The following is a 21,882-nucleotide window of genomic DNA, read 5'->3' as shown; positions in this document are numbered from 1 at the left end:
AAACCCCCACACTGGGCATAGCAAAGCTGTGATTTGATGCTCAGTTCTCAGATCTTTCCTCATTTTCTGAGTGATCTTATCTTGGCTCATGGCTTTAAATAGTTTCTATTCTGATGATTTCCAGCCTTGATTTTTTCTCGGAGTTTTACATTCATGTTTCCTGGGTGTCAGAGAATGTTTCCATACAGACCCAGCTAATAAATATTTTACAATTTTCAGGTCATATCTCCAACAGTGTGAGCTGCTTGAGGGCAAGAATTAGATCTTATTAATCTTTTCATTCTGGGTGGTTAGGACAAAATCTGACAAACATATTTTCAGAATTTACTTGTTAGATAAATTAATAAATGAACATGAAACATTATCTTTGAAAAAAAAATGAGGCTGAAAATCTTAGTTTTGTGGAAACCTTTTTCTGTCCTCCTTCCTGATGTACATTTATTCCTGAGTGTAAGGGGAGAAGTTTTTCTCAAAATCCTGATATCTTGGAAAGGAATGGGTTCTCTCTCCTCCTTCCTAAATTTGTTACTTTGAAAATAAAATTGTATAAGAATATGCATGGTTATTGTCACTGTCATTATAAACATTTATGTGCATAGTTCATTAGGATCGTATTTGAAGCCACAGAGTTGCACTCAAATTAACACTGCTCCTTATTAGTTCTGTGTGAATATCATTTAAGCTTTCTCAGCCTCAGTTTTCCCCTCTGTCAAAGATATATTCTATCATAAATAATATAAAAGATCAAAATATAGTGATGGTAAAATAATCTATTCAAAATAATGTAGTGCTTTATAGTTCTAGTTGTCCAATTAATAGTAGCCGTTGTTATCTTGTTCAATCAGCGTGGTTTTTTGTTTGCTTTTTTTTATTTTTTAAGTCTTTTTAATATTATTATTATTAAATCATAGCTGTGTACATTAATGTGATCACGGGGCACCATACACTGGTTTTATAGACCATTTGACACATTTTCATCACACTGGTTAACAGAGCCTTCCTGGCATTTTCTTAGTTATTGTGTTAAGGTATTTATATTCTACATTTACTAAGTTTCACATGTACCCTTGTAAGATGCACCACAGGTGTAATCCCACCAATCACCCTCCCTCCATCCATCCTCCCCCCTCCCTCCCCTCCCTCTCCCCCTTACCCCTATTCTTAGGTTATAACTGGGTTATAGCTTTCATGTGAAAGCCATAAATTAGTTTCATAATAGGCTGAGTACACTGGATACTTTTTCTTCCATTCTTGAGATGCTTTACTAAGAAGAGTATATTCCAGCTCCATCCATGTAAACATGAAAGAAGTAAAGTCTTCATCTTTCTTTAAGGCTGCATAATATTCCGTGGTGTACATGTACCACAATTTATTAATCCATTTGTGGATTGATGGGCACTTGGGCTTTTTCCGTGACAGCAATTATGAATTGGGCTGCAATAAACATTCTGGTACAAATATCTTTGTTATAATGTGATTTTTGGTCTTCTGGTCTATCTAGTAGAGGAATTATAGGATTGAATGGCAAATCTATTTTAGTTCTCTAAGTGTTCTCCAAACATCTTTCCAAAAGGAATGTATTAATTTGCATTCCTACCAGCAGTGTAGAAGTGTTCCCTTTTCTCCACATCCACGCCAACATCTCTGGTCTTGGGATTTTGTTATATGGGCTAATCTTACTGGAGTTAGATGATATCTCAAAGTAGTTTTGATTTGCATTTCTCTGATGATTAAAGATGATGAGCATTTTTTCATATGTTTGTAGGCTGTGTGCCTGTCTTCTTCAGAGAAGTTTCTCTTCAAGTCCCTTGCCCAGCCTGCAATAGGACCACTTGTTCTTTTCTTGCTTATACGTTTGAGTTCTCTGTGGATTCTGGTTATTAAACCTTTGTCGGAGACATAACCTGCAAACATCTTCTCCCATTTTGAGGGCTGTCTGCTTACTTTACTTACTGTGTTCTTGGCTGTGCAGAAGCTTTTTAGTTTGATCAAGTCCCAGTAGTGTATTTTTGAAGCTGCTTTAATTGTCCTGGGGGTCCTCCTCCTAAAATACTTGCCCAGCCCAATTTCATCAGGGGTTTTCCTTGCACTCTCATCTAGTATTTTTTATGGTTTCATGTCTTAAGTTTAAATCTTTAATCCAGTGAGAGTCTATCTTAGTTAATGGCGAAAGGTGTGGGTTCAGTTTCAGACTTCTACAGGTTGCCAGCCAGTTCACCCAGCACCATTTGTTAAATAGGGAATCTTTTCCCCATTGAATGTTTTTAATTGGCTTGTCAAAGATCAAATAATGGTAAGCAGCTGGATTCATCTCTTGGTTCTCTAATCTGTTCCAGATATCTGTGCCTCTGTTTTTGTGCCAGTACCATGCTGTTTTGATCACTATCGATTTATGTTATAGTCTGAGGTCTGGTAGTGTGATTCCTTCTGCTTTGTTTTTATGTAATGTCTTGGCTGTTCGAGGTTTTTTTCCGATTCTATATAAAACAAAGTATTATTTTTTTCAAGATCTTTAAAGTGAGACAGTGGAGCTTTAATAGGGATTGCATTAAAATTGTATATTGCTTTGGGTAGTATGGACATTTTAACAATGTTGATTCTTCCCAGCCATGAGCATAGTATGTTTTTCCATTTGTTAACATTTTCAGCTATTTTTTTCTTAGAGTTTCATAGTTCTCTTTATAGAGATCTTTCACGTCCTTTGTTAGATAAACTCCCAAATATTTCTTCTTCTTTGGCACTACTGTGAATGTAATAGAGTCCTTAGCTGTTTTTTCTGCTTGAGTATTGTTGGTATATATAAAGGCTACCGAGTTATGAATGTTGATTTTGTAACCTGAGAAACTGCTGTATTCCTTGATCACTTCTAAGAGTTTTGTAGTAGATTCCCTAGTGTTTTCCAGATATACAATCATATCATCTGCGAAGAGCGAAAGTTTGATCTCTTCTGACCCTGTATGGATACCCTTGATCGCCTTTTCTTCCCTAATTGCAGTGGCTAAAACTTCCATTACAATGTTAAAGAGCAGTGGAGACAATGGGCAGCCTTGTTTGGTTCCTGATCTGAGTGGAAATCAGCATTGTTTTTTAATCATCTAAGTTTAAGAAATTATAAACACCATACCAAAATAGTGGCACTAGCTATGAAGTTATTGTTCAAATGTTTACTTTGAAGACAATATCAAACATTGATGTGGTTGATATTGACTTATGCCAATGGCAGGTTTCTTATAGTTTGAAAGAGAAGGGAAAAGAATCCAGTTCAGATCAACCAACAAAGACATTTATTGAGTCAGGTGCTTTGTGAGGCACTCGGGCAAATGAAGAGAAAGTCTTTGTTTTGAGGAGCATATCATCTACTTATTAAATCAATATGCCCCAAAGAATAGAGAATATTGTGAATTCTTTTGTTTTTCTTTCACTCTTTCTAATTATTTAAGTGATAGTTATATCACTTTCTTATGAAAGAGAGAATATTGTGAATTCTACCCAAATTACTGGTTAAAAGAAATTGTGATCTAGTATTACAGAGGGCTAAAACTTACATATTAATAAAATCTTCAAAACTTATGTATTGTAAAACTTTCTTTACAATCCCCATCCTGTAGTCTTTGTTATGGCACAGGGAATATTTATTCCTCCTCTGTGTTTGCAGTACCAAACATAGTACGTGGCATAATCTACATGTTCAATAAAACAATGAACAAATAAATGAAGAAAGAAATGCTCAGTATAGAGCATGGAAGGGACACAGTATTGTAGTATATTGATTGACTCTCTTCTTCTCTGTATATTCAATACTTAATTTCATTATCCACGACTAATTCAGAGAAGAAGAAAAGCAGCCGCATTAGTCTTGTCTTTATCATAGCACAGATCCCAAGCCGGTACAGATCCAAGGTTAGGTTACCTTACCAAACCGAAAGGAACCTGAGAGTAGCTGAAATAGTTTGCTGAAGCCATCAATTCTTACTAGGTGCAAAGTTTCATTTGGAGGCAACATGATCTCTTTTAGCCCCTAATCCTAAAAGATAATTCTGTGCAAGTGGGTGCTGCTCAAATTTTAATGTGCTAAAGAATCACCTGGGGAGCTCATTGAAAGGAAAAGTCTGATTCCAGAGTTCTAGGGTGGCACCCAAGGTTCTGCGCTTCTCATAAGCTCTCAGGTGGTATTAACTTTGCTGGTTTGAGGACCACATTTTGAACATCAAGGGCTTGGCCTTCACCCAGGATATCTCAGGTGATTCTTTGCACAGAACTCACTGCTGAGTATTCTTGGTATTGCTAGCCCCATTTCTACTAGTCTTGGAACCAATCCAGTCGTAAGTTTGTGTACGTGCTACAAACAAATTTGTCATGAAGTCTGTTAGTCTATGGAGTTTGCTCTTTTTATCTGGAAAATACCACAGAATGGATACATTTTCTGCTTTTGTGTATATTATATTTACACAGCGTTTGACCACATCAATACCATAATTATTCATTGTAGATCATAATCCTCAGGGAATGATGAATGATCACTTGAAAACCATAGGGCATCTCAGAATGCTTATTAGACCCCAGACAGCAACTTAGCCACAATGAGGTCATATATAATCCTGTAACATTTTTGTATTGCATTAAGAATGAGTGGTATATAAAAAAATTAAGGAGGGTTACAAAGAAGTGTTTATGACAGGAATCTACATGCATTTAAATTGCAATTTTCTCAGAATTTCTTTGTATAAATCCGTAGCTATAGGCTAAGCAAGTTTATCTATTAATTTTTCAATTACTCTTAGAATATAATTTAAAATCTATATGTATTTAAAACATTAACAATTTACAAAAATCCTCTTGCATTTTTAATGAAAATATATTCCATATTGAATTTTTCCAGTTTTCTTCTTGGTATTATCCTTGGTATTTTACTTCATATTATCCTTACCATTGCAGATGCAGTGTGTCATTATTTTGAACATTTTGTCACTTGACAATGGGTTGATATTTTTTAGAAAATCTAATGCACAATGCCTAGCATTTTCTAGTGCTTGAAATAACTTGCATCATGGAGTATTGAAATGAAAGTACACGGTCAAGATGCTTTGGAGAGGATGAATACTTTCGTGTGCTCTATAGGTTATTTATTGTCTAACAATAATGTGTCCTTCCCAAATAAGGATTTTAACAAAGGATTTGCTGATGAATTTAACAGGAAAAGCAATTAGGTCCAGGCCACAGAAAAGATTCCAAAACATTGACTTCTTTCAAACCCAAAAGATCTCAGGTCACTAAGTGCCCAAGGGAAAGACAAAATATATTATAAAAATGTCAGGCTAAACTTGGAGCTGTGGTTTAAAGAAACTGAAAAAAAAAAAAAAAGGGAAGAGGGAAATGAGCTTTCTTTTTTTCCCTCTTCTTCAGGCTTTTCTAGGTCTGGTCCTGAAAATGTTTAAAGATTGTCTTACATCATAAATGAGAGATGCATAAAGAAAAATAGGAGAACACGTAGTACTTGATGCTAAAAGATCAGACATTTACAAAGGTTTATTTCACCTAGGGCATTGCAAAAAACCGTGCACACAGCTTTCTGAGAAGAAACAGGCAGTAGCTGAGCAGAGGAAAGACTAGCTGATGAGGCGGGGGAATTGTGGTGTTTATGTTCCTGGTGATACTTTGCCAAGATGTAAAATAATTCTTGACAAAATCTGCACCAGACAGGCTAGGCTAGGTTATGTTGCAGAAACTCTCTCTTCCTCTTTCCATTTTCTCCTTAAACAAAGTGGTTTAGCCTAACACAACATTGAACGGGTATCTGGGTGGCTCTCCTGATACCCATTTGAGACTGATAAAGAGTCCATATTCCAGGCTGTTTTTCTGCTGTAACTCTTGTAAAGAATGCATGCCTCCAGACTGATGAGGAGAGAGAGGACTGGAGAATCTTGCTCCAGTTCTCAAATGCTTTTAGCCGGAAGTTAGAAAATCATTTCTATCCAGTCTTTGAAGCATATTAGAGGGCCACATCTGCAAAAAGCAGTTGAGCACAGCCCTCTTGTGTTCCAGCAAGTGATGTCTCCCACAGAGTTCTAGGTATTCATGTGTCTCCTGATTGATTAATTCTTGTCCTTCTATTCATCACTTTGAGGCTTTTCTGACCTCTGAGTAAGACCACTGTTTCGGCCTCATCCATAAATATCTTCCTCTGTGCCACGTCCTCTCCCTTGTTCATATTGCACATAGTCACAGAACAAGTTTCCTGAAGTGAAAGAGATTTCTGTTCAACCTCGGACCCAAATCATCCATTTTTTCTCCTATTGGCTCATCTCCTAACGTATTATGACCCTGAGGAGTTAGATGTGCTGAGACCAGTAGTGGAGCAGACATCTGAAGTCAACCTCATCCGCTGTAACTGAGAAAACATTGCAGAGAAACATTCAGGAACAAGCTTGACCTCTCCATGAACATAATGATAAACAGAATGTGGTGTTCATCCAGACAAGAAGTTGGCATTGAACATGCTCAGTGAAGAGAGAGATGGGTCTCATTTCAGTTAGGCAGACCAGGAGTATGAGAAATTTATTTATATAAAACTGGGGCCCAGGAGTATACTTTGGTCACTGGGCAGTGTTGAGGGATTGGTATCTGTGCTGGGGCATCGAGGCATGACAGGTTATGAAGGTGAGGACACATGTTAGAGAAGACAGCTAGGACTTAGAGACACACAGTTATCTCTAAGGCAGTGGCTTTTAAAATCTTTTTCTGCCTTTTTATGCTATTTCAAATAAAACATTCATAACTTTAATATGTAAGTTAGATGACAGCGAGCTTCTCTGGTGGTAGATACCATTTCCATTCTTTCTTTCTATAGAGTAGCAACCCCTGAAGTAACTTCTCAGCACTCCTAGGGTTTCATTGGATGAGCTTATAAAGTTCTGATTTAGAGGAATGTGCAGATGTGTCCATGCCAAATCTGGTATCCTCAGAATGGAAGAGAAGCAGAGGGTCGGGTGAGTATCTGTGGTTCAGAAACTAACCAGTGCTATACTGAAACCCTTGTGTAATGAACCAGACCGAGCTTTTAACTGCATCTGACTGATGCAGTTTCAACTTAGATATAGGAGCAGAAAGGTCCTAGGAGGAGGTGAGAAGGGACCTGCATGGGGGCAACACCGATCTCTTCCTTCTTTCTGTCCCCATAGAAGAAGCGTCCTTCCTGCAAGAAAGGTGTCTGTGCTGTGGATCCCAGTCCCTGACATATTTTGAAGAACTTTGCTGCTGAACTTCTGCCTCTCTTGCATCACCAGTCTCTTCCTGTCTATAGAACCATTTCTTTTCTGAGCATGATTTGGGGTGTTCCAAAACAAGTACAATAATAACATCAAAGATCACTGATTGTAGCTCACCATAAGAGATACAATAATAATAAACATTTGAAATACAGGGAGAATTGCCAAAATGTGAGCTAAAGACATGAAGGAAGCACATCCTGTTGAAAGAATGTGCCAGGGTTGCCATACACCTTCAATTTACAGAAAATGAAATATCCCCAAAGTGAAATAAAGAGAAGTGCTATGAGAGAAGGCTCGCTTGGGTTTAGGCCTCGCATCCAAGCAAAAAGCCTAAGCCTCACCTTAGAGTTCCCCCTTTCTCTCTGCCTTCTCCCATCCGTGTCACCGCTGATAATTATTCTTGGTCGTATCACGTAAATAGACTTTAAATCTGTTTATTCCCTTCTACTCCCCACTTTCATCTTCCTGGTCTGGACTCTGGTGATTTCCCACCGGCCCAATAGTTTTCTGCCTGCCCTCCCAACTTTCATTCTTATTCAACACAAATCTAATCCTTCATGGTCTCGAGATGTAAAAATGTAACTTTTGAAAAAATCACATTAATCCTTTGCTTAAGAACCTAATTTCTTTCCGGAGGCCAGGGATGCGACCCTCCTGGCCCTTTGTGCAAGGCCTCAGTCACCAAGGTTTCACTTCTTTGCTCTCTGTGCTCTGGGCACGTTCCCCCTCAGACAGTATCTAAAACAGTCCTGGTTCTCCGCCACCTCCAGACTTTTGCAGCTGCCAGTCTCCTGTCTGGAATGCTTTTACCTCAGCTCTTCTCTCAGTCAAAATAACCCTCTTAGACATCTTTAAAATCCTCCAGCACTGACTGGGGGCTTTGCACATAGTAGGCATCCAGTGCATGATTGATGATTAACTGACTCTATCCAGTGGTGTAACCTTTAGGCTAGGTGTCCTAAAAATCAAAAGTGTTGTATAAAATAAGGTGCTGCCAGTCTTGTTATTATTATTGAATTACGTCAATATCCTTGATGGTACTTAATACAGTACATAATAATTTGGTTGTGACTATTTGCATGATGTCTGACTCCCCACTTGAATAAACTTTCTATAAGAGCCAGTTCTATTATTCTTCTCATATCTTTAAGTCCTAGAAACATTTTGAGAGTCTGTGAATATGTTTCGAGTGAATGAATGAAAGGAGTGAGGCACATATGCAACACAGGTCTTAAAACACATTGTTTTCAGAATAAAATTTCAAAGATTCCCTTAGAGAGACTACTTTTTTTTTCTAGCCACCTGTCGTCTATACTCACATCCTACCTCCTCTGTAAAGGTGCCCTTAATCTCTGCCGTGCTGAGCTCTAGTCACCATCACATATCATGCATTTATGCTATAGTACATATTCATGTTCATTGCATGTGTGCTTTTTTTGCCAGCCAACACCCATTTATTGGGCACCTGTCCTGTACCCACTGGTGCACTTGCAGCCTCTAATATTTGTTTTATTGATCTTGAGACGGTGAGACATCTTCAGAATTCTCCAGCATTGACCTAGGGGCTTTTCACATAGTATGCATCCAATAAATGATTGATGATTAATTGATTCTATCCTTGATGCATGGCTCCTATCCATTGGTATAACCTTCAAGGTGTTTTAAAAACAAAAAAAAGTTATTGCAGTTTTCTTTCAAAATGCAAAGTGATCCAATACTTTAAAAGGATTGTGAGAATCTCAGATGCTTATTTTTATCAATTATTCATTTACTTTCTAGACTTGCAACTTACTAATTATGTGACCTTAGATAAGTTTCATAACACCAGTTGTCTTCAATTTTATCATATATAGTGTGTGTGTATATATATATATTTTTTATTTTATTTTATATTATTTATTTTTTTGAGACAGAGTCTTACTATGTCATCCTCGGTAGAGTGCTGTGGCATCTCAGCTCACAGCAACTTCAAGCTCTTGGACTTAAGTGATTCTCTTGCCTCAGCATCCCAAGTAGCCAGGACTATAGGCGCCCGCCACAGCACCCAGCTATTTTTGTTGTTGTTGCAGTTGTCATTGTTGTTTAGTAGGCCTGGGCCAGATTTGAACCCACCAGCCCAAGTGTATGTGGCTGGCACCCTAACCACTGAGCTACAGGTGCTGAGCCTATATAGTGTATTTGGGGATATAATGATAACTACCCAATAGCATTATTATGGATTAACATATGTTTACTTGTGAGGACAGTTCCTGACATAGAGTATTCTCCATAAATACTGTTTATTTTGAGCACCTGCTGTATGCCAGTGATTAGTGAGGGATGAGATAGTCTTTTACCAATAGCTGCTCACACTGTGTTGAGACTGATGGTATTGTATGGTTGATTTCACAATATAGACCACTTCTAGGTTGTGAAGACATTTACTCATCTCTACCTCATGCTAGTTAGGGATGGTTAACATACCAAACACTGTCATCACACTGTTGTCTTTAGAAATATGAGATCACAACAATGACCCTAAATCTTTACCATCTCTGTATCTATGTCCTTTACTATGTAACCATGTAATGCCTCCCACTCTGACCTTAGACAAGACCAGGGGACTTGATTTGACCACTGGAGGCTGAAAAATAGTTGTGTGAGAGGCTTATCCTCTGTCCTGCCTCTGTCACTGCAAGACAGCATTCTTGAGAGTGGTGGGTGTGTTCACACTCTAGTCTCTGGAACCTGTGGATTTGTTTTGATACATAGCAAGAGGGATTTTGTTTTAGGCATAATCAAGGTTACAGACATTAAGAGGAGATTATCCTGAATTATATGGGTCGTGCTAATGTGATCCCAGTTTGATAACAGAGAATTGTCTTAGGCTGGAGTGTGGAGATGAGCAGAAGAGGAGATGAGAGGTACAGCAGAGGGAAAGTCAGGAGATGCCAGGCAGGGGAAGAATTCTGTGCACTGCTGCCAGCTCTGAGTTGTACAACCATAAGGAAAGAGATTCTGCCAGCAACCTGAATGAGCTTGGAGGTGAATTCTTTCCAGAAGCTCACAATAAGAGCCTGGTGGCTGACAGCTTGAGTTCAAAGTTGTGAAACCTGGAACAGAAAAACCAGCCAGGACAACCCAGACTTCTGACCTACAGAATTGTGAGATAACAAATTTGTGTGGTGTGGTAATGTGCTAAGACAGTAATAGAAAACTGATATACTGGCTTAGACCAGAACAGGGCTGAGTTGCCCTACTCTTTTTTGCCAAGCACTGTCTAGACGAGTTGATAGTAGCCAACTCCAAGATGTGTGAATGTGTCCAGCCAAGATCAGAGAGGCCACCTCGGCAGCCACCCCAGATGCCTCAGTGACACACAATTACTGTGTGCCTCTGACGTTTCGGGGTTGTTATGCAACACTGTGTGACATGGATAGCTGACAAGGAGGCCAAGGACAAAGACAGCTTGGTGGATGTTATACTTGAAATTCTCTCTGAGACTAGGGAATAAGAAAAATTTCCTGTTTGCTTAGTTATGTTCATGGATCAAGATTCTAAGGTGGGTTCCAACAGAAATACCCTATAAGGAAAAAGGGATGGATGGCCCATCTATATTATTGGTCATTTGTTTATGAGGATTGTTTGCATATCAGGGGAGATGGAAGGTACTAGAGCTGTACTTCTACTAGCTATCTTTTTTTGGTAACCAGGCAATTCTCTGCACACAGAACCATCTTTCATTTGGTTCTGTTTTCTGAGTGGCCTAATGCGCCCAAATGATCTTTACATTTTGGAAGATTTGAATTCATAAAAAGGAAACAAAAAGCATCAGCCAAACTGATGCTTTGCTGAACTATGAAGTAGACAAAAAATCCAAATGAAGCCATTTAATACTTAGATTTAAATGAGAGAGAAATTCCATAGAGTTAAATAAAGCATAAAATGGATATTTCTATTAAGGCTATCTTAGCTGAAGCAGCTATTTAAAAAAAAATCAAAATTAATGTAATTCTGGCTTAATTTAGTTTTGTTTTATCAAGTCAGCAGAGTTAATTTTATGTAAGTAAAAAAAGAAACTCAAGCTGTGCAAATCATTTTACACTCTATGTGAATTTCTGGAGGAAATACTAAAAACATATTTAAATTGCACGGCAAGAACTGTGAGTACATTTAATTTTACATTAAAAAAAAAGTCATTTGTGTTTCTTTGAGAATAAAGCATCCAAACAAAACAAACCTTTCTATAATTCAGTGTTTGGGACACAGTGGGTTACAAATTGAAGAAATCTCCTCCCAGGCTAACATAAACAACTGCCTACCATATTGTTCTTAAGATCAATACTAGACTCAGCAAGGCTGGGGTTTGTGCCTGCCTGTTTTTTCTCTCCAGCAGTTTAAGGTAAACGTCCACACTGTTTTACGAATGGAGATTTGGTTCCTGGTGGTGCAATCGCTCAGCTGTTATTGTGCACAACTAAAGGTGTGAGTTTTGACTTTCTGAGTGATGTAGTCTGGTCTTAAAGTTGAGGGCGGCGTTCACTGTGAACTTGTCCCTGTAAGTAAATAATAACTGTTTAAAAAAACTGTGAAAGAGATCTAAATAAATGTTACATGATCACTGTCCAGCCCAACTGTACCTTTGTAGTAGTGTCTAAAAATGAAAAAAGTCAATGAGAATTCATACACCACATGCTTCAAAAAGATGAAATTAAAGCCAGTCCTTTGCTTTACAGATCATTTTAATGGACTGAAATTTATCCTGGAGTGTGTGTGTGAGGAGGTGATGTGGCATGAGATTTGGTATCTGTTGAATATACCCGTAATGACCCACTTTTCATCTTATTTTGAGAAAGAAAGAATCGACCTAAGTCTTTCTAGGAGAAAGGTAACTTCACTGTTGTATCTGAGATGGAAAATAGAATTAGTATTAAAAACTTGATTTTATATGTTGATAGAAAATGTTTATAAGTATGTGTGTTTTCCTCAGCACAGAGACATGCCAGAAAACTCATAGACATTGCTGATACTTCAAACATATATTACCCGAGCAAAGGAGAAAGAAAAACATTAAAGAAAAAATACTTCACTGTGTTTCTGTGTGGCATCTACTATAGCTCCAGAGATCCTTGTCATCTGACAGAATTTCTGAATATTTTAAGGCAATTTCCTCAAAAAGTATGATTTATTTACTTCGAATGAGAATTAGATATGTTTTTGACATTATTTTTGGCATTTTTAGTTTATTATTCATTCATTACATTCATTAGACATTCATGAAGGCGTTGCCCTATTTAACATATTTCATACTTACAGCAGACCATTTTTGAATACCCTCCTCCCTATATTACAGCATCATTTTCTCTAATAATGATAAAGTGAAAGAAATATACATACATAAGATTTGCACTTCCCAACAAAAATATTATACTTTATGGTTTACATTCTGCTTCACTCTTTTAAACTTAAATATGAACTCCAGAGGGGTCAAGTAAAATGATAGAATTGAATTGACCCAAGTTATATTTCTTTTCCTTCACAATCACCGTATTGTTACTAATTTCAAATCTAACATTTAAATTTAGGAATCTTAGTACCACAGGGGTTGGAGACCCAAAGTGCACCTGAAGTGTGTCTGGGTGATTCCTAATTGCTATGAACTTACTCTCAAAAATAAGAATGTATAGCTAAGTCCAAGTCATGTGGGAGACTGAATGTATAACTAGGATTTCTGCAAATTAACTTCCATATACTAGTGAAAAGTTTATTAAAAATAACAAATGCTACTTTGAAGTGCACAAATTGTACACTCACGTAAAATATAATTACATAATTATATATAATTATATGCACATTCATTTCTATATCCTCTAGCACGTCTCTAGTGATCTACTTAAATAGAAACAGAAACTGCACCAGTTTCTTTAGAACTTGAAAAATTTGGGGTGGGGGTGAAGTATTCTTTGACATTGTTTAAAATTGCTGAAATGTGCTAATAAAAACAGATCATTTCACCCTTTTAATTGCTAGATATATTTCACATAATTTAATAGTTCTAAGCATACACTTTTGTGCATTAAACAGATTCCTGTTGTGCAACCATCACCACTATTCCTCTCTTAGACTTTTGCATCATCTGGTACTGAAACTTCATACCCATTAAACAACAATGCTCTGTTCCCTCTTACCCCTTCAGTCATGGGTCTACTTTCTGCCTCTATAAATATGAATATCCTAGGTACCTCGTATTAAGAGGAATCATACAACATTTGTCCTTTGTGTCTGGCATATTTCACTTGGTGTATTGTCATCAAGGTTCAGTCTTATTGTACATTCATTTATCAGAATTTCATTCCTTTTTAATGCTAGTTTTCCATTGATTGCACATACCATATTTTTTTATTCATTCATTTGTCAGTGGATATTTGGGTTGTTTCCACCTTTTGGCTATTGTGAATAATGCTACTATGAACATTGGTGTACAAATGGTAGAGTGTCTAAAGAGGACTTTTTTTTTATTATTTGGTTTTGTTATTACCTTTAAATCTTTAGAATATCCATGCTTATTTTCTTCACTACCCCAGCACCCACACTTAGTGCCCCACTGGATGAGATGCTGTGATACAGGAGAAATAGGACTGTTGTGGTTGGCAGGAGGCTCAAATTTTAGCACCAACTCTGTGGCTGTATGATCCTGGGTGTTCTCATAGCTAAGTCTTGGTTTCCTTATCTCCATAGTGAGATTGATGAGATCTTTTATAACCATCACACTCCAGCTTATAATCCTATCAGTGCAAATAATAATAACCTACATTAGTAGAACACCACCCTGTTTATAAAGTATTTTGTGCTTTAAACATATTTTTTAATTTCATAATAATCCTATGATTTAGGTTTTATGGTTATTCCCATCCCACAAGGATAGTGAGTCTTATCTGTTTTGTTTATTAATATTCCCCAAGATCCTAGAATAGTGTATGGCTTATAGAAATCTCAAATACTTGATGAATGAATGAATTTCTTAGATGATACAAATGGAGTTCAGAGAGTGACTTACTTTGAATCCTTTACCCAGTAAACAGTGACAGTTAATTCCAATTTGTATGCAATCTCAGCATGCCATTTTGATGTACACCATTGTAGGAGCAAATATTTATTAGTGTCTTGAGAAGGGCTTTTATATTCATTATCTCGTAAGTGTTTACCTCCCCCTTAAGGATATGCCTTTGTTCATGTTTTCTAGATGAGGGAACTGAAATTCAGAGCGCTAAAATTGCTTGTCCTAATAGATGAGGAGCAGAGCAGATCCCAGACTTCCAATTCCAGATGGAGGTCCCATAAAGAAATGACCAGAATGAGCAGACGCTGCTATTTGCATAAAATAAATTTGAATTTAGCCTTAATAGAATTGCAAGATAACTTTAAAAAAGTTATGGAAACACTGAGAAATAAGTAAGATTTTGGCAGGAAATGAATGTCTCTAGCGGATGGGAAACATAAGAAAGGAGACTGGAGCTGCTGCAAAATTTCAAGGCTGATGCAGGAAGTATGGAGACGTGGATGCTAGAAGGAGAGTTTCTGGACTGTTTCTGGCCAGGCTGGCAGTTGCTCTTCGGTTTAGGTGTCTTTACTCAGGTTTACAGAATAAGGCATTCAATTCCACAAATTCCCCATGGTGTAATCAGTCCCTGAAAGCTAATACACACTAAAAAAAGTCATAACAGAGTGACTGATAGATCAGGGTTATTTCAAAGAGGGAATCCACTTCACCTGAGATCTGCTCAGACGTGCTAGGTGATGGAGGTGCAGAGGGCATTGTGGGTGAGGGGTTGGTGAGCAGCAGCAATGAAGGCTGTGTAAGCTCAGGAGATAAACCATATGATTTCTCCCCACATATTAAATCTCATCAGAGAGAATTGAAATCCTTTTTGGCTACAGTGAGCTGATAAATTTCTATTCCAAACTCTAGAACTATAGTATCTATCTAAAGATCTGAAGCCAAACTGTTAAAAATATCATCATCTCCTATAGCTTCTATTGGAGGGGTATTCATTCTTACCCTCCTTTTTTAACACCAGGATGGTATCTTCCTCTGAACATGTTTTCTTACAGTCTTAATATTTATAGTTGTAAAGCCATTTTAGACCACTGGGTTGGGAGTCAAGAAGTTCACGTTTCAATATTGGCTTTGTTAACTAGAGAAAGGCACTTCCACTGAGAAGCTCAAATTGCCTCATCCTTACCCACACGTGTTGGAGTAAATGATAATGAAGATCTTGTTCAGCGTAAATCAATTCTAATATCCTTAAAATTGCCCTTAGTGCATACGTGTTTGTACAGTGGAGTTCTCATAGTGGATCTCCATCTGATTTTGCCCATCCAATGTATATCCCCTTTGTTGTTTAGCTTAGTTGAGAGTGTGGAGCAGACCTAGAGGAGTCTCATAGTTCCTGATGGAGTTTTTTTTTTTTTGAGGGCAAGTCTCACTCTGTCACTCTAGATAGAGTGTCATGGCATCATAATGCATACCAACTTCCAACTCTTGGGCTTAAGACATCCTCTTGCCTCAGCCTCCTGAGTGGCTGGGATTGTAGGCACAGCCACATTGCCCAGCTAGTTTTTCTATTTTTAGTAGAGATAGGATCTTGGTTTTGGTCAGGCTGGTCTCAAATTTCTGACCTCAGGCAATCCACCTGCTTCGGCCTCCCAGAGTGCTGGGATTACACCTGTGAGCCACTGCACCCGGACCCTTATGTAGATTTTTAAAAAGTCTCCTTGTTTTCAACCTAATCACCCATTTATGCTTTTGACTGTTCCTGGTGGTTCATCTCCCTCCTGCAATCCAGGGCTTAGGCACTCTGCTGTGTTAAGTAAGATGATACTCCCGTCTCTTCTTTCCCATTTACCTGAACTGGCAGACATCTTTCTTCTGCTCCATTTTCCCTCCTGCCTTTCGTCCCTGCTAGAAGTCAACATAGATAGGGGAAATGAGAAATTGTAGATAAGTTTTACAAAGAGGTAGTCAACATATAGAGAATATTTTGTAAATAAAGGTACAGTTAGTTACAGTTTCCCATTTCCCTACGTGTGGGGACTTAAGGGGCAACCTTTGGGACACACTATATTTTCTGAAATGTCTTTACTCTCATTTTAGTGGGGTTTTAGGACATATGGTGATAAACACATGTGTTCAACTTGCCACCTTTAACCAGAAATTACCTCTGTAATTAATTAAAAAAATGAAATGGAAAAGGTTTGGGGAAATTATTTTGGCAACCATATCTGAATAATGGAGCAGAATAGGTCAGAAGTCAGAGACAGGGAATCAAAGAAGTTCGTTTCTGTAAGGGGATGAGGACAGGGGTTTCCTGATGAGAAAAGCCTGAATCAGAAAGTTGTATTTGGAGGGAGAATACAGTAGAGTTTAATACCTTTTAAGATGCTGAATAAACATGGATTTAGAGGTAGTTGAGTGCTGTTGATTAAAGTCAGGGTGCCAACTGTGTTGGTGTTGAATAAAGCCAAGCTCATGAGTTGTTGAAAAGCTTCATTCTGAAAGGTGAGAGAATTAGGGCAAGAGTTAAAGGCTTAAGAATTCAGAGAAGGCATTTACTTTTTTTTTTTAGGTAGGTAAGGCCTGACTTGAGCATAAAACCATCAAAGAGATGGAAGATTTTGGTATGTAGGAGAAATTGGCTATGTGTGGGAAGACTCCGGGCTAGTTAACCCAGAGCTCTTCCCAGAGCAGGTATTTTGGTGCAGTGAGGAGTGGTTTGCCTACAGGATACATTCTGCATTTGATGGTTGTATGCTTGTAACAGCCTTGACACAGAAAAACCAATGAAAACATTTGGAATAATATTTCCTTTTCCTGGCCAGTCACCTTTGAGTGTGTCATGATAGTTTTAAGTCACCTGCCCACTTTCCCAGCAATGAGTACCTCTTGTTAAAAGGATCGGCACGCTTTTGTTAGGTTCTTACAGATGGTTATGTATTTCTTGCATGTGAACTCTGTTTCTCTCTGTGTATTTTTAGTAGAACACTTACTGATTTTCCTTCCTTCTCAATGAATCCAAACTCAGGATTTGTATCATATGTGACATCTACCTCATCCCTGAGCACAGTGGTTTCAAGGTTATAAGTTCCAACTGTTTGCTTCCCATTCTCCCCAGCTTCTGCATGTTTACCTGATTGCTTTCACAGCCCCGACTAAGTTTTTTTTTTTGTGGTTTTTGGCCGGGGCTGGGTTTGAACCCACCACCTCTGGCATATGGGACTGGCGCCCTACTCCTTGAGCCACAGGTGCCGCCCCCGACTAAGTTTTTTTATAGTTTAGAATCATAAATATTTAGCACTTTATTTTGTGTCTTGACAATTCACTCATATCTTAGGTTCTTGCTCCATCATTTTAAACATCACTTGAACACTTTTTCATAAAGTTATAGCAGATTTTCGAGGGTGTGGTTACAGTTACATTCTGGCTGCTTCCAGCTTTGAGGAATACTCCTTCACCTTTGTCCTGATTCCTGTGAAAGAGTATCTTTCTCTGGACATCAATGTAGTTTATCTTTAGAGTTTTTTTTTTTTTTTATGGCTATTTCTCAGCTGTTCCAGTGGGAGCAAGGTGTTTTGGTAGTGTCATTCTTATTATTTTAAGGAACTTTGCACTTTGCAGAATCCTGTTTTGTCAGCTGCTGCTGTGTGGATATTCACAAGAGCACTGCATAGGCAGGGTCAGAACATTGGCATAGAAGAAATTAAGAAATAATTTCTGAGGGGGATTTGGGGCATATAAAAAGAAAGTATACTTATCATGGGAGTTGTTAAAAAATGAAGAAATATTATCAATCTAAGAGAATTCAGTACCATGTATATAGTAGCAAAAGCTGTTTATAATCCCGATGGGAAAAACATCTACAGTTTGTGACGGAGTGGTTGGGAAGGACAGAAGTGAAACACATTTTATTCAAGAAATTGATTGGGGATGATAAATAAATATGAGAGTGTGTAGTGGTTTGAACTGAATAGATTATTAATATAAACAGGGGACAAATAAGTATCTGAGTTAGAGTACAAGAAAAAAAGGGGTGAAATAGGTGGCACATTGGTTCACATACTATTGCTTTTCACCCTTGGAATTTTTAAGGAGTGAATTTCTTCTTATTGGTGGATAGTTATAGTTGAAAAATATTGAATTCTAGATTGTTTACATAAGGGATAGAAAAGAGAAATATAAATATGTTATCTTCTGAATATGAAGGAGACTATATATATGGTGTGGTTTGAGAGCAAACCAAGAGACTTCTGGAGCATGTTTTCAAAGTATATTTAAGGGAATTTCAAAGTAAGATTAAATGACCAGACTCGGAGGGATTCATCATTTTCTAAGTTTTCTGTCAATTAAGAAGTCTTGAATAATTTATTTCTAATGTATGTGATATTTTGAAAAATGGTGTCCATGAAGCAAAAAAATGTTAAAAAGTAACAATTCATCTCTTTCCACTTTATAGTAAATCTATGGACACGTGACATAGTGGCCAGAATTACTAATGGCCAAGAGGGAAATTGAATGACTACCTGGGGTTAATGTATTATATAGCCCATGGTGGTGTTAGTCCGTTTATATATCCCAGTCTTAAAATAATTGGCAATTTTCATTAAGTTCTCTAAATAATGAAAATCAATTCTTGGGCCCTGATGCTTCCTTTAAAACCATCTGGATACCTGACCAAGTAGACTTGGATTCCTTCATATCCTTTCCATGTTGTACTGGATGGAAAGGACGCTTTGAAAATGATGTAAAATTTAAAGATGAAAATGAAGACTCTCTTCTCTGTATGTCTGATCATAAGTGGTTAGAAGTTTTTATAGGAAATCTTTCAAACAGAAGCTTGGAAGAAACCTGAGTTGTTGGCTAGGTTTCTTACCTAAAAACTTACAAAGGCCCAGTAGGTTTTATTTTTTTTCCTTTTAACCTAATTTTGAGAGTGTGTGTGTTTTGACAAGATTTTTGAAGTACCTCGTTCTTCTTTCAAAGTTCATTTTTATAAAGTGCCCTGTCTGTTAAGCTAGAGGTAACAAAGAAAAGAGGTGGAGAGATATTATCTCTGCCAGATAATAAAATGACTCTGTTGAGTTGGAAAAAAAAAAATGATAGGAAAGCTAGTGGATCAGAAATCATCCATGTCTGGAGGAATCAAGGGAGAGAAGCTATCAGGTATAATCTAAAAGGAAACTGGATCCGTCAGATGAAAGTAAGTGTCCAGAAAAGATGTGACAAGAAAAGACTCCCCGCTGTAAGTAGATCCCTGAAGTATCTTATGTTAGTTCTGCCATAATGCAATGAATACATGTGTGTATGCTTAAGGACATAAAATAAATGGACAAAATAAGCTTAATTATATTCTAAGAAAACAAAGTAACAACAATATAGGATTCCTTTCAGGTGGAATAATACTTACAAATCATTATATGTTGGGATTGAAGAATATCATGGTTCCCTTAGCTAAATTTTAGTAATTAGTGTGAGTTAGTTAGCATATAAACAGTTGTTCATAAGCTCTTTTGACACTAAGTCTAGAGCAGCGGTTCTCAACCTGTGGGCCGCGACCTCAGAAAACACATCCTGCATATCAGATATTTACATTATGATTCATAACAGTAGCAAAATCACAGTTATGAAGTAGCGATGAAAATAATTTTATGGTTGGGTGTCACCACGACATGAGGAACTGTATTAAAGGGTTGCGGCATCAGGAAGGTTGAGAATCACTGGTCTGGAGGCTTCATTCCTCAGCTGGGCCAGTTAGCTTCAACATACAGATTACAGAGTAAACTGCTTTGTAGAGTGGCTCCATACTATAGCCAGACAAGAGCGTTGGATAACCAAGATGTAACCATCCCATGCAAGCATCTCAGAAGGCCCACCCTGTTGATACATCTTGAGCCCAGACAATTACTCTGCCATAAATGTATGACTATTTACACTTCTCTTTCCTCCTCCTCACGTAAGAGGAGCTATCTTTGGACAACGGTACATGTAAAGTCCCATTGTAAGCTAAATATTGTTTTGTCAAGAAATTACTTCCCACAGAGTATATATAACTTGTAACAGAAGCAAATGGTGCTTAGCTTTGGTAAAACACCATTGTATAATAGGTGCTGCTTGCTTATTTGCTTAGTCTGCCATATGCAACTGTCAAAGTCCAATCATACGTATTTCTATTTCCCTGTTATAAGCACAGACTTTTAGAAGGAATTGATGAATCTCCACAAAGGATAGAGTGCTGTTGAAGCTTCCTGTACAATCAGTGAACACACACAACAGTGCATTTTATCAGTTCCGAATATTGAGAGTCAGTCTCTGAAAAGTCTAGTGCTAAGTCCAGAGGCCTCAATGCCTGCAATTCTAGTCACAGCTATTAAGAAGATGTGTATTTATAAAGTGTAAGACAATTCAGCTTCAACATGCTTAGAAACCCTGATAGTATTGCTAAGGATTTATAAAGAAGACTTTATGTGGCTTCTCAGTTCTTTGACTTTCTTTAATCTTGACAAAATCTACAGGACACTTCTCTGCTTCAGGATGAAGAATAGCTTTAAAAGCTGAAATTTTGCTTAATAGAAGACCTCAGATTAAACAAACCTAAAAGACCCTGTACCTCCCACCTGTTCCTTGTCTGTTCTCAAGTTGGTTTAATATGTTTCTTCTTACCTGGATTCTTTTGTTCCTGACTCTCCAGAAGGGGCACATACTCACTGCTGGTTCTCAGAGCCCCATTTAATAAGCCCAAGGTGCATGGCATCCAAGTGTGTACAGACCATTCATTTAGTTTTCTTTGTTTTTTCCGTAGCAAGCACCTTGTAATAAAGCCTATATATTTCTTGAGAAAAGATTGGGAGAGAGGTAGAAAAATAATCATCTCTTAAAATTTCAGTATACTTTATGGCTCACATGTTTGATATTTGGTGGTTCTCTCCACAGCCCTGTGAAATCAACAGACAACTATTATTGACACTATTTTACTTGAAAAAGGAATCACCATTCAGAGACCCATCTAAATTAGGAAGCAATCAAAACAAGAACTTAAAACTAAAGTCCTTCCCTTTTTCTATAGTATAACTAGAAACCATCTTACCAAATGTTGCTTTCCTAGGAACCTTTTTATGTGCTTTTAAGTAGAATACCTCCAAATACCCCTGATACAATGTGTAATCACTCTAAGAGGGAGGGGAAGAATGGGTCCAAAAGCCCTTGCCCATAATCTCCTATTAAGGATCACCCAGGGCTGAAAAGGTGAGGCCTGCAATTACACTTCTTCAGGACTGTCACATTGTCAAGTGTTCATTACCTCAGTGTTGCTGAGGCCCTGAGTTATTTCTCACACAGTTGAAGCTGCAGAGAGTAGACAACGATGCTGCCATATGCAGGGTGGACATAAAGTTTGTGTGCAACTTAAAATAGTTTTACAGAGTAAATTGCACACAAACTTTATGTCCACCCTGTATTTAAAGGTATAAGGTTCTGTCTTTGGATAGCAGTACAAATAAAATCCCATTGCAATTTGTACATTGTTTTGGTTAAGAAATTACTTTCTGTACAGTGTAATTTTCTGTTTGCCTGTTAGTATCAGCA

This window comes from Nycticebus coucang, chromosome 8 (assembly GCF_027406575.1).
Source record: "Nycticebus coucang isolate mNycCou1 chromosome 8, mNycCou1.pri, whole genome shotgun sequence".
Taxonomy (NCBI): domain Eukaryota; kingdom Metazoa; phylum Chordata; class Mammalia; order Primates; family Lorisidae; genus Nycticebus; species Nycticebus coucang.
The sequence above is the reverse complement of the archived record's forward strand: the minus strand, read 5'-3'. Positions refer to the sequence as shown.